We start from the raw sequence: 13,419 nt of genomic DNA, 5'->3' as shown, positions 1-13,419 counted from the left end.
AATTACTGAAACTCATCATCCTTCAGTTTTCCCATTTTACTAGGTTGATAGGGAGATTAAATGTGAGCCTAGGCAGGGTGCCCCCAAAGAGCTCCTGACCCATGGTAGCCACTCGGTAAGCTGTAGATTCTTTTCCTTAGTTAAGGTGGGAGCTGCTTATGTCACCATTGGATGGGAATCTTGGCTTTCTGCTTGTGACCTAAATGGTGCTTGGATCCCTGAAGAGAGAGCTGTCTTCTTTCTTCTCTTCTACTCCCTGCAGCTGGTTCGGCCAATAGTTGAAGGAGGACTTTGGGAGCCTTCCCATCACTTTTTTTTTTTTTCCTATTTTGGCTGTGCAGGCTCTTGGTTGTGGTGCGCGGACTTCTCTAGTTGCATAGCATGGGCTCAGTGGTTGTGACGCAAGGGCTTAGTTGCTCCATGGTATGTGAAGTCTTAATTCCCCGATCAGGAATCAGACCTATGTCTCCTGCAGTGTGAGGTGGATTCTTTAACCACACAACCAGGGAAGTCCCCATTTTTTCTTTCTAGGCAGACATTTCTGTGTGTACATGGTACCAACATGTGTGTGTGTGTGTATGTGAATGTTGGGCAGGTCGGGGAGTGAATGTGAGGCTCAGTAATAATAACTGAAAGAGAGAAAGAAATAAATCCGATCTAAATCTATCTGTTGCTCTATTATTTGTTAAAAACTTATAAATAGCCTTGTTAACTACTAGAGAAACTAAATAGAACCTAGCAAAACTGCTTTCCCAAGTATTAAACCTTTGCTCCCCAATTTTATCCTGGTGTATGTGGGTGCTCTTCAATTCTTGCATGTAACATGATGCACTTGTGTGGCTTGCTTTTTCTCTTTTGCTACAAAGACAAAATACAGCCCTTTTCTTAGCAAAGCTTATTGTGTTTAAGCCTTCTCAGATTCAGAGGAGAAAATGAGATTTAATTAAAAATGACAGGATAACATATTGGTGAAAGTGAAGTTGCTCAGTCGTGTCCGACTCTTTGTGACTATATGGACTGTAGCCTATCAGGCTCCTCCATCCATGGGATTTTCCAGGCAAGAGTGCTGGAGTGGATTGCCATTTCCTTCTCCAGGGGATCTTCCCGACCCAGGAATCGAACCCGGGTCTCCCGCATTGCAGGCAGACGCTTTACCATCTGAGCCACCAGGGAAGCAACATATTGGTGGACCTTATATTTTAAGAGTCTGAAAATAACCTGTGGCAGCTTAGGGAACACAAAGACACATTAAAAAACCCAATTTTTGAAGTTCACTGAAATTTGTTAAATGTATACCATACTGCATGGTGCTGTTGGCAATGTTCTTCTCAATATCAAAATATTACAGAAGAGTGTCGTGAGTAGGGACTCCGTCTATAGACACAGAGACTTGTCTGATCAGAGCCAGTTTCTGAGTCTTCATGAGAATTTGAGTCCATCTTCTACCAGAATTGAGAGTCATCCTGAGCCATCTGGAGGCTCTCTTCATCCTCTCGAGGACTTGCTCACGGCTGGCTCAGCATTCATTCATGCATTCCTTGATTTCACCCACTGAACTCCCAGTGGGCAGCCCAGACCAGATCTGCTCATACTTCGCTTAAGGAGCTTTCAGTTTGGCAGTTGTGACATTTCTGCTGTCTCTTCTGCTCCCGCTGGATTTCTTCACTTTCCACTTCAGTATAGATACTTGCATTGGGCTTTGGCTCAGCTTCTATACACAGTTTCTTAGTATCTTGTAATGACTCCCTGAGAGCCCCCCGGTGCTTTTCTGCCTCTTCCTGAGTATTGAAAGGATAGATATTGTCAACCATGAGTTTCCAGTGCTTCTTGGAAAATTCCACCAAGGTTCATGTTTTCTGTATTTTCTGTCCATTGTCCAAAAGCATTTACAGCTTTTAATGTGGCATCCTGGGTTTCCTTTGGGGCAGGCTAGAGTTAGTTGATTTCCTTCCTCTGCTGGGTGGGCAACCAGCAAATGATGATTTGGAGTTTGTGTTGGGATGAGTCTGGTGTCAGGGCTGTGTCTGGGGTGACTCATTCACTTCCGGCCCAGGCTGGAGTCCCTCAGGCAGTGGGTAGCAGCCAGTGGGCCAGAGCACCTCCCCACCACCATCCCAACTGCAGGCAGGAGTGGCTGCACCCAGTCAGCAGGCTTATTCTCAAGTCCGTTCTGTACCTATGAAAACCCAGGATATGATCTGGAGAAAACCTTGTTCTCTGGTTTTCTGTTATCTTTTTCCCTCTTAAAGAGTGTGCCTAGCTGTTCTCACCTCTGTGCTTCCTGTCCCTGGGATGACTGTCTGATGTTTTCTCTGATATGTAAATAGATGATTGTTAGTAAATAGGAGAGGGAGCGGAGAAGGCAATGGCACCCCACTCCAGTACTCTTGCCTGGAAAATCCCATGGACAGAGGAGCCTGGTGGGCTGCAGTCCATGGGGTCGCTAAGAGTCGGACATGACTGAGCGACTTCACTTTCACTTTTCGCTTTCATGCATTGGAGAAGGAAATGGCAACCCACTCCAGTGTTCTTGCCTGGAGAATCCCAGGGACGGGGGAGCCTGGTGGGCTGCCGTCTATGGGGTCGCACAGAGTTGGACACAACTGAAGTGACTTAGCAGGAGAGGGAGTCCTTGACTCTCAGATTTGGAAGAGCCCTCCCTTGTTGATGGATTGATCCTGGAATCTTTTAAACCCATCTGTGAACTGGCAGCCCTGCCCTGTTTACATTCCTCCACTGAAATAGTGCTGTTTACCTTCAAGCATTGCTGTTAGAAAACTATTCCTCCCTTCCTTTGAATTGGAATCTGTGTCCCTGGCACATCTACTCATTGTTCCTTGTTCTAACCTTTGGAGTCACACACAGCAAGTTTAATCCCCTTTTCATATGACAGCCCTTCTGGTATTTACATTTGGTGACAGTTTATCCTGTTTGTAGCACCCCTTCTCCTATACCTGGTGCCTTCTCATGGGTTCTTCTCCTGAAGTTACCCTGGCTAAACATTTCTGACACTAGGCTCCTGCTGATCATCCCAAGCAGAGGGAGCTTCCAAACTCACCAGGGAGGGAGATATGATGGCACCACTTAGCCGGGCTCGTTTGGCTATGGTCACTGCTGGGTAGGTGGCACATTTGTCCTCAGGACTCGCTGCATGTTGCCCTGAGACTGTGTGCTTGGATGAAAAGACACATTTCTGCAGTAGTTAGGGGAAGTTGTCCTTAATTTCAGGGGTGTCTGTGGTATGGTTAGCTGCCCTGCCCTCCTGGATTTAGATATGTAATTTTCAGAGGTCATAGCCATCTTTTGACAGTCATCTCACAGTGAACGCGTTTTCAACTATGATCCCCAAGTCTTTTTTTTTTTTAAACAAGGTTTGCTTCTGTGCTTCACCCATCCTGCAGTCAAACAGTTGGTTTCTTAAGGGCCTTCAGTTCTCCTTGTTAAACTTGATTTGTTAGGCTTGACCCTTCGGTCCAGTCTGCTGACCTGCTCAGCTCCTTAAGTTTCCCACAGATGGTCTCTGCTTCCTGGGTGCCTGTGGTTTGGGACACAGGCTTTAAAGTGAGAGAGACATGGGTGTAAATCTCATGTCCACCACCAGCTGGTTGTGTGATATGAGGTGAGAGCAAAGTGAATCTTCTGAGGCAACTGGCAGAGCAGATGAGTGTTGTCTCAAGAAATTCAAGGACAAGAGGCAGCAGGTCAGGAAAGCAGAACTGGGGAAGCCAGGGAAAAAAATATCCTCTCATCCCTGCTATTCTCTGAAGGGTACCCCCTCACCCCTCCCCTCACTGCGTGGTGTGTAGGATCTTACTCCTCAACCAGGGATCGAACCCACTCCCCCTGCATTGGAAGGCAGAGTCTTAACCATGGGACCTCCAAGGAAGTCCCATCCCTGTTTTTCTCTGAATATTAATTTTTTTTTTTCTTTTTTGGGGCCTGACTTTCCCTGCCCATTTAGGTGGTAGGCAGAATAATGCCTCCCCTGCCCCCAAGATGTCTGCACCCTGATTCGGGAACCTGTGCATATGTCACCTTACATGGAGAAGGGAGTATGACTAAATTAAGGAAGCTCAGGAGAGGGTCCTTATAGGGGAAAGAGGAAGGAGAGTAGGAATCAGAGGAGAGGCTGTGAGGATGGGAACAAAGTCAGAAGATGCTGCGTTGCTGGCTTTAAAGATGAAGGAAGGGGCCGAGAGCTAAGACCTGCAGGCCGCTTCCAGCTGGAAAAGCCAAGGAAAGGGATTTTTCCATTGAAGCCTCCAGAAGGAATGCAGCCCTGTTGAGACCTTGAATTTAGCCTTGTGAGATTTAACCTCCATTACAGTGAAAATAAATGTGTGCTGAAGCCAGTAAGTTCCACGTGCCTCCTCGACTTCACGTCTTCCCAAGGCCACCCACTGTCTTGTAGTAACGAGCTGCCCTTCGCCTCTGGAGCCCTTCCCACCTCCCTCATCTGTTGTCTGCCTCAGGGCCCAGCACAGAGCCTTGGTGGGTTGGGGTCTTGGATATATCTTTGACACCAAAGCTGCCAAGAGAAACTTGATGGTGCCTTTCAGAAATCTAGCCGCGTGACAGTCGTTCTGTGACCTCGTAGCTTTGGCAGCCCTGCCAGAAAAGGAACAAGGCCAGTGTCCAGTGAACTCTGAGCAGCTTAGAGGCGACTTTCTTCGTGGCCTAAGTGTTCTTTCGCCATGCTTGGAATCTGCTCTAGAGCCCCTGTGTGGCTGATCTACTTTGGTTCAGAGGTTGAACTATTGCTATGTTTTTATACTTGTCAAATACCAGAGGTTGGATTAAAAAAGAAATCCACAGATATATGTTTTTGATACCTTCTACTGCATTAATGTGTGTGTGTATGTTAGTAGCTCAGTTGCGACCCCGTGAACTGTAGCCCTCCAGACTCCTCTGTCCATGGAATTCTCCAAGCAAAAACACTGAAGTGGGTAGCCATTCCCTTTTCCAGGGGATTTTCCCGACCCAGGGATCAAACCCAGGTCTCCCAAGTTGTGGGCAGAATCTTTACCATCTGAGCCACCAGGGAAGCACCTATGGTTTTATACTGCAGTTGAATAAGTGCTTCCGTATTCATGGTCTCAGTGAAGCCCCAGGGTGGCCCCGTGGATTGACCAGTTTCTTTTCAGTTTAAGCTTTTTGTATGTGTGTGAGAGAGGGTGGGAGTGATGACATCCAGACTCTTTACATGGGCTGGGAATCCACCATCCCTTTTAATGGTCAGAGTCTGGGGTGGCGACATGCCCATTCTCTGCATATGTGGGCAGAAGATGTTTCTAGTTCCTTTTCCCAAGGCTATTGGAACCACAGCTTACCACTCCTTTATAGTTGTGAAAAAGTCTCGTTTTCCCCTTAGAATTAATTTTGCCCCTTCTCCTCACTGAAGCCAGTGTCCTCACCTGACTTCCTCTGTCCCTGCTTCTTTGCATGAGCTCCTTGCGTGATCAGCTGGGTCTCCACGGGTGGTCTCCAACCAGGGAATCAGATGGTTTACTAAAGTTTATTTTGCAGTTGACTGAAACTAGAAGGCATCTTCCTGGGGATTCAGTGTCATAAATGGTGGCTAGATTCTAGGCCCCACCTGACATCTGTTGCCCCTGTTACATAGCTAAACTCTGGAGTGGTAAAGAGAAGGGGCTTTGGAGTTAGACAGGCCTAGATGGCTTGTGACTCTGTCACAGCTACCTGGGTGACTTTGGGCAGGTGACTTAACCTCTCTGAGCCTCAGTTACCTCACCGGCAAAAGAGTGATAAGAAATAACTACCCTGCAGAGTTGCTGAATAATGTCTGAAAAGGGTTTAACATAGTAGTTGGCACTTCGTTAATGCTCAGTGATTGCTTGGTATTGTTTGCTGTGCGAAGTCACTTCAGTCGTGACCGACTCTTTGTGACCCCATGAACTATAGCCCGCAAGGCTCCTCTGTCCATGGGATTCTCTAGGCAAGAATACTGGAGTGAGTTGCCATTTCCTTCTCCTCCTTTCCAGTTCAGGGATTGAACCTGCATCTCTTAACATCTCCTGCATTGGCAGGTGAGTTCTTTACCACTAGTACCACCTGGGAAGCCCTGGTATTATTTATTACTGTATTACTAATTATGTATCTGGTTTGTTTAGTAGCACCAGACTCTTCATCATTATTTATATCACCATTTCTATGGGTAAACTGACTCCCAGGTCAAACTCTGTACTAGTCACTTGGGATTTTTTTCTTTTTTTTCTTTATTTTTTAAGATTAATTGTATTGGAGTATAGTTGCTTGGAGAAAGAAATGGCAACCCACTCCAGTTATTCTTGCCTAGAGAATCCCATGGACAGAGGAACCTGGTGGGCTACCCTCCACAGTGTTGCACAGAGTCGGACACGACTGAAGTGATTTAGCATGCAAGCGTGGATACATAGTTGCTTTACAATGTTAATTTCTACTGTATGGCAAAATGAATTAGCTATACATACCACGGTGTATTAGGTTGAATTCCATGTGCTCTTCAGTAAGTTCTCTTTAGTTATCTACTTTATTGTTTGTTTTTAGTCACAAAGTTGTTTCTGACCCTTTTGTGATCCCATGGACTGTAACCGGCCAGGCTCCTCTATCCAGGCAAGAATACTGGAGTGGGTTGCCATTTCCTTCTCCAGCCCAGGGCATTGGCAGTTGGATTCTTTACCACTGAGCCACTGGGGAATCCCCATCTGTTTTATACATAGTATCAATAGTATGTATGTGTCAATCCCAATCTCCCAGTCATTTGGAATTAAAATATCCTCTTTTCCTTCTGAAGGTCTCAGATTGCTTGGGGGAGGGGTGGAGAGGGATCCATCCATCCATCCATTCATTCATTTAATTCATAAACAGTTGCACTATGTTAGGCCTGCTGTGGAGCCCTGGGGCAAAATGATGAGAAAGCCAATAGAGTTCCTGTTCTCATGGATCTTACAGTCTGATAAGGGAGACAGACATTAATTAAATATTTTTTAAAAATTGTAGAAATGTGGAGGTGGAGCTGCTGTGAAAGAACAGTGCCTGGGAGGGTCTCAGGGGCGTTTCCCGGGTGTCTGGCAGGTCTGTGGGTTGGGTTGATGTCCTTGGGCGGCACACACTCACTGTATTAGCTGTTAGCTTGGGACCTTGGCAGCATTGAAGGAAAGAAAAGAAAGTGAAGTCCCTCAGTCATGTCTGACTCTTTGCGACCCCATGGACTGTAGCCTACCAGGCTCCAGTGTCCGTGGGATTCTCCAGGCAAGAATACTGGAGTGGGTTGCCATTTCCTTCTCCAGGGGATCTTCCTGACCCGGGGATTGAACCTAGGTCTCCTGCATTGCAGGCAGACACTTTACCATCTGAGCCACCAGGGAAGTTCCTGGTTGGCAGCATTGGGTTCAGATCAAAGCAGGGGTGGTGGTAGCCTGGGTCCAACAGGCTACAGTGTAGGGTGTCTGCAACATCCGAGACTCTGTCAGGGTCAAGAGCATCTGTAACAGAGGAGCAGCTGGGGAGCAAAGGAGCCTTCCAGCTCTCGGGTCAGGGAGTTCATTCTTACTGGTGCTTATTAAGGGATGTTTGAAGTGGAACTTTAATTTGGTCTCTTCTTATATTCAACCCAAATAACACCCCAGTCCATGCTTCCTGTCACTGTGGCTTCCTGTGGCCAGACAAATTGAATTAATCTTTCTCCCTATAATAGGTCTCATCTCATTGCGTTTTTCACTACTTCTTTCTTGCTCCCAATCCCTTTTTCTCTTTTTTTTTTTAATTCCTCTTTTTCCTCTTGTTTGGTTTCTCCCATTCTGCTCTGTGACTAAATCTGCTCTTCTGTTTTTTATCCAATTAACATCCAATGACATTCTCTGAGGTGGAAGAGGAAGGGAGTAGAGCTCTGTCTTTATAAGAAGCATTGGTGCACATGTTTTTTTAATGTTCCCACTTAAACGCTGCTCAGATGCTACCTTCCCTGGGGAATGTGTTTCTTCTGTGTTTGCCCAGTTTGCTAGTTGTTTCTTCTCCCTTCCACAGCATGCGGTTTGCAAGTTTGTTAGTCAGTTAGTTCTCCTCTTTGGCTTGTGGGAAACTGTCCACAGCTCATACATTTTCACCACGTAGATCACATTCTCACCCCAGCTTGCACAGGACTCTGAGGTCATGAACCGGCTGGATGCCTCTTCAGGTAACTGTGATGTGATGCTCTGCGTTCACTGGGTCTTGGAGGATTGTTGGTCCTGTTCTTCCTGTCAGGGGGATGATCCAGAAGCAGTATTTTGAGACCTAACCAGGATGCTGTGCCCGGTGACCGAAGGACACTGGCCACCCAGCAGGCCAGAGATGGAGGGTGAGTCAAGTATCTCAAGTGTAGACTCTGGAGTGACCACAGTGACCACAGCCATGAGTCAGACCAGTGTTTTTTTTTTCTTTTAATTTACTTAAAAAAACTTTTTAGAGTAGTTTCAGATTTATGAGAAAATTGTAAAGATAGTACAGAGAGTTTTCACATGCTCTCCAGTTTCTTCTGTTAATGTCATACATTTGGTCTGTCACAATTAAGAAACAGATACTGATAAACTATTAGAGTTCATATTACTACTAGTTATACAGTAGTCATGTATGGGTGTTAGAGTTGGACCATAAAGAAGACTGAGTACTGAAGAATTGATGCTTTTGAACTGTGCTGTTGGAGAAGACTCTTGAGAGTCCCTTGGACTGCAAAGAGATCAAACCAGTTAATCCTAAAGGAAATCAGTCCTGAATATTCATTGGATGGACTGATGCTGAGGCTGAAGCTCCAGTACTTTGGCCATCTGATGCAAAGAGCCAACTCATTAGAAAAGACCCTGATGCTGGAAAAGATTGAAGGCGGGAGGAGAAGGAAATGACAGAGGATGAGACGGTTGGATGGCATCACCGACTCAGTGGCCATGAGTTTGACCAAACTCCGGGAGATAGGGAAGGACAGGGAAGTCTGGGGTGCTGTAGTCCATGGGGTCACAGATAGTCGGACATGACCGAGTAACTGAACAACAACAAGAGTTCATACTTTATTCAGATTTGCTTAGTTTTATCTGTTTTTATCTGTGTTCCAGGACCCCATCCAAGATGCCATACTACATTCAGTTGTCATGTCTTATTAGGCTGTGATAGTTTCTGAGACTGCTTGTTCTTGATGATTTTGACAGTTTTGAGGAGTACTTGTTGGGTATTTTATAGGATGTCTCTGTATTAGAATTTGTCTTTTTTTCCCATGATTACACTGTGGTTAAGGGTTTTCAGAGGAAAACCACAGAGGTACAGTGCCATTTTCATCATTGTATGATGAATCTTTTTTAAAAATTTATTTATTTATTTTTTTGGCTATTCTGGGTCCTTATTGCTGCATGCAGGCTTTTTCTAGTTGTAGTGAGCAGGGCTTCTTTGCAATGCATGGGTTCTAGGCTCACAGGCTTCCGTTGTTGCATCTTGCAGCAGGATGGTTCAATAATTGTGGCGCACAGACTTAGTAGACTTAGTTTCTCTGCAGCACGTGGGATCTTCCCAGACAAGGGATGGAACCTGGGCTGTCTGCATTGGGAGTGCAGAGAGCTAGCCACTGGACCACCAAGCAAGTCCCCTCTGCCTATCACTATTGATCTCAGTAAAACAGGGACCTGGCTGACCGGTCATGGTTATTTATCTCTTTCTCCTTGTAAAGTTATTCCTTTTTCTCCTTTCCATACTGTTCTCTGTGTAAATTACTATGTGCAGTCTATACATAGGGAGTGAGGAGCTATGCTCCCCTTCCTTTAGGACAGAGTATCTAAATCAATCATTTTGAATTCTGCATGGGAGATTTGTCTGTTCTTTCCCATTTATGTCCTGGAGAAGGGAATGTCCTGAAGAACCCACTCCAGTATTCTTGCCTGGAAAATCCCATGGACAGAGGAGCCTGGTGTGCTACAGCCCATGGGGTTGCAAAGAGTCAGATATGACTGAGCATGCATGCACGTCCCATTTATGTATTTATTCAGTCACTTGCTTATATCAGTATATGCTCAAAGATATTCATTTTCATATTTTGAATTAAAAAAAAAAAATTTGGCCCATGCTGCACATCTTGGGGATCTCAGTTCCCCAGCCAAGAACTGAGCCCAGGCTACAACAGTGAGAGCAGCAAGTCTAACACTAGACCACCAGTGAAAGTGTTAGTCATTCAGTCGTGTCTGACTCTTTGCGACCCCATGGAGTGTAGCACACCAGGCTTTTCTCTCCATGGAATTCTTCAGGCAAGCATACTGGAGTGGGTAGCCATTCCCTTCTCCAGGGGATCTTCCTGACCCAGGGATCAAACCCAAGTCTCTTGCGTTGCAGGCAGATTCTTTACTGTCTTAGCCATCAGGGAAGCCCAGACCACCAGGGAACTCTTTAACTTTTATACTTTGGATTTTAATCCAATATTGTTATTGAGTTGCTAAGTCGTGTCCGATTCTTTGTGACCCCATGGGCTCATCTGTCGTCCACTATCTCCCATTGCTCAAACTCATGTCCACTGAGTCTGTGATGCTATCTAACCATCTCATCCTCTGCTGCCCCCTTCTCCTTTTGCCTTCAGTGTCTCCCAGCATCAAGCTCTTTTGCAGTGAGTTGGCTCTTCACATTAGGTGGCCAAAGTATTGTGGGAGTTTCAGCATCAGTCCTTCCAATGAATACTTAGGATTGAGTTCCTTTAGGATTGACTGATTTGATCTCCTTGCAGTCCAGGGGACTCTCAAGAGTCATTTCCAGCACCATAATTCAAAAGCATCAATTCTTTGGCACTCGGCCTTCTTTTATAGTCCAACTCTCATATCCGTACGTGGCTACTGAAAAATCATAGCTTTGAATCCAAGACCACTTTGTTTATTTTGTTGCTCAGGGTGTTCTAGCTTTGGTCCCTAGGCACTCCAAAGTCTCTTTGACATACCTTCATCATTGTGGCTTTTTTTTTTTTTTTAACTTTAAAAGCCTTTTCTACTTTTTAACACCGCAAGATGCTCCAGGCTTAGCTTATATATTTCCTACCCCAGTCCTAGAACCAGCCATTTCTTTAAGGAGCTCTTGTTCCTTTAGGGGGAAAATTTACTGATATTAGAAACCAAGATTTGGGCCTTAGGTATGCTCACTGTAACAGAAACATTACTGCTCCTAAGCAATCTTGGCTTACAGAGCAGGGAAAAACGTGTGTATATTGTGTATAAACATATTTATAAATATGTAACCATCCATCTTTATTAAGCTAAACATGAGTTTATACTGTTATCTATGGTTCTAATCTCTTATCACAGGGATCATCCTAGTCTTCTCACCTGGCATGTCTGTAACTCTCCACTCCAACAGTGAGAAACGGGGCTCCAACATCTGCCATCCATTTACTTGTTCAATTCCTGTGTATATATTTAGTGGTTTCAGAATTGCTAACCCATCCCTCTGTGGGAAGCAACTTTATTGGCAACAGTAAAATAGTATGGTATTGTTCCTTTTGCTTTTGGACTTGGAGACTCCACTCGTTTCCAGAGTTTCTTTTTCCTTACATGCTTTAGTGAGGTGGTTTCATATATTTGTAATCCAGTTAGATTCTTTTAATCTTACGACTTTTTGAAAGAGAGAAATTGGAAGATAAAGACTGGCCTTCAGGGTCCTGAGTTAGAGAAGGCTTGTGAACGATTCATTTTCTTATATCTATCCACTGTTTGGTGGCTCCACGCCTCTGGATGATAAGGTTCTTACAATCTTTTCTCCCCTCTGCTTGCTTTGGTTCCTACCTGGTTGGTATGGACTGAATGTTTATGACCCTGCCAAAATAAAATGTTAAAGTCTTAATGTTTAATGGTATTTGGAGGTGGGGCTTCTGGGAGGTAATTAGGATTCGATGAGGTCATGAGGGTGGGGTCCTCATTATGGGATTAGTGGCTTTAAGAGAAGAAAGAGTGAGAGATCTCTCTCTTCATACACACACATGTGCTGAGATGAGGACGAAAGAGACATTCTCCATCTGCAAGAAGCCTGGAAGAGATCTCTCATCAGGAGCTGAATTGGCCAGCACTGTGATCTTGGAATTCCCAGCCTCCAAAACTGTGAGAAATTTCTGCTAAGCCCACTTACTCCATGGTGCTTTGTTACCATAGCCTGAGCAGACCAACACACCATTATATGTAGAAATAGGAGAGGCACCCCTGGGCTGTTGAGGGGCTCTTTCTTTTAAAATTTATTTATTTTTAATTGGAAGATAATTGGTTTATAATTGTGTTGATTTCTGCCCTACAGCAACATGAATCAGCCAAAGGTATACATATGTCCCCTCCCTCCTGAACCTCCCTCCCATCTCCCACCCCATCCTGCCCCTCTAGGCTGTCACAGAGCATTGGGTTTGAGCTCCCTGCATCGTACAGAGAATTCCCACTGGCTGTCTATTTTACATATAGTAATGTGTATGTTTCAGTGCTACTCTCCCAATTCGTCCCATCCTCTCCTTCCCCTATTCCACCAAGTTTGTGCTCTATGTCTGCATCTCTCTTTATTAAACCGAGTTCCGCTGATTCCCTTTCTACCTTTAAACAACAAAGTGAAAGTGAAGTCGCTCAGTCGTATCCGACTCTCTGCGACCCTGTGGACTGTAGCCTACCAGGCTCCAGCGTCCATGGGATTCTCCAGGCAAGAATACTGGAGTGGGTTGCCATTTCCTTCCCCAGGGGATCTTCCTGATCCAGGGATCGAACCCTGGTCTCCCTCATTGCAGGGAGACGCTTTAACCTCTCAGCCACCAGGGAAGCCCTTTAAACAACAAAGGGATCCCTCTTTCTCCCAGTGCATCTGGGATAGGAGTTGGGTCCAGGTAAGGTTCTTAGTGGTACTGCAGGGTAAAGCCTCTCCCTTGGAGTTGCCTGAGGATATCTGATGGGATACCTTTGACAAAAACCAGCAATAGAATCAAAGGAATGCTTGTCAGGGGAAGGATTATAATTACGATCTTTGGAGGAAAGCATAACCTTTTTTCCCAAGCAGAGTGAGGCCAAGTGAGAGGAGGACCTGGTTTTAAAAGCAGGAAGCGGATTCATGTCAATGTATGGCAAAAACCACTACAATATTGTAAAGTAATTAGCCTCCAATTAAAATACATTAATTAATTAAAAAAAATCAGGAAGCATGCTGATAAGTGTTGTGGTGTGCGCTCATAGGTGGTTCAGAGCTGGAATCCAGTCCAGCTGTTGAGTGCAGTTGGCTGTACTGCAGTGTGGGCTGCTCTGTTGACTGGTGGGATCAGTGGCAGGTCCTGTCTGATGAACCTGGAGGCACTTTGTCAGTCTTAACCTTGCAGTGTGGATGTGAATGACGGTCCAAATCTCCAAGTTAAAAGCCTCACCTTTCTTGAGGCAGGTTTTTCCCTCAGGATGCTGAATGTGTGTT

At 45.3% G+C, this 13,419-nt stretch overlaps 1 protein-coding gene across 6 annotated transcripts in view; it reads left to right on the top strand.

Annotated features, from left to right (window-relative positions):
- The window catches only part of CGNL1 (cingulin like 1), a 169,612-nt gene that overhangs the window by 31,108 nt on the left and 125,085 nt on the right, over window positions 1-13,419 (top strand). The window contains exons 1-2 of one of the 6 annotated variants that reach the window (XM_055537836.1): window positions 8,245-8,338; window positions 11,982-12,089. The exons of 3 other annotated variants lie outside the window; for them this stretch is intronic. The gene's annotated coding sequence lies outside the window, so the exon portion shown is untranslated. Of the gene's footprint in view, window positions 1-8,231; window positions 8,339-11,981; window positions 12,090-13,419 lie in introns of those variants that run through there. 2 more of the 6 variants (XM_055537837.1, XM_055537838.1) reach the window with 2 other exon arrangements.

This window comes from Bubalus kerabau, chromosome 10 (genome assembly GCF_029407905.1).
Source record: "Bubalus kerabau isolate K-KA32 ecotype Philippines breed swamp buffalo chromosome 10, PCC_UOA_SB_1v2, whole genome shotgun sequence".
NCBI classification, from domain to species: Eukaryota; Metazoa; Chordata; class Mammalia; order Artiodactyla; family Bovidae; genus Bubalus; species Bubalus kerabau.
The sequence above is the reverse complement of the archived record's forward strand: the minus strand, read 5'-3'. Positions and strand labels throughout refer to the sequence as shown.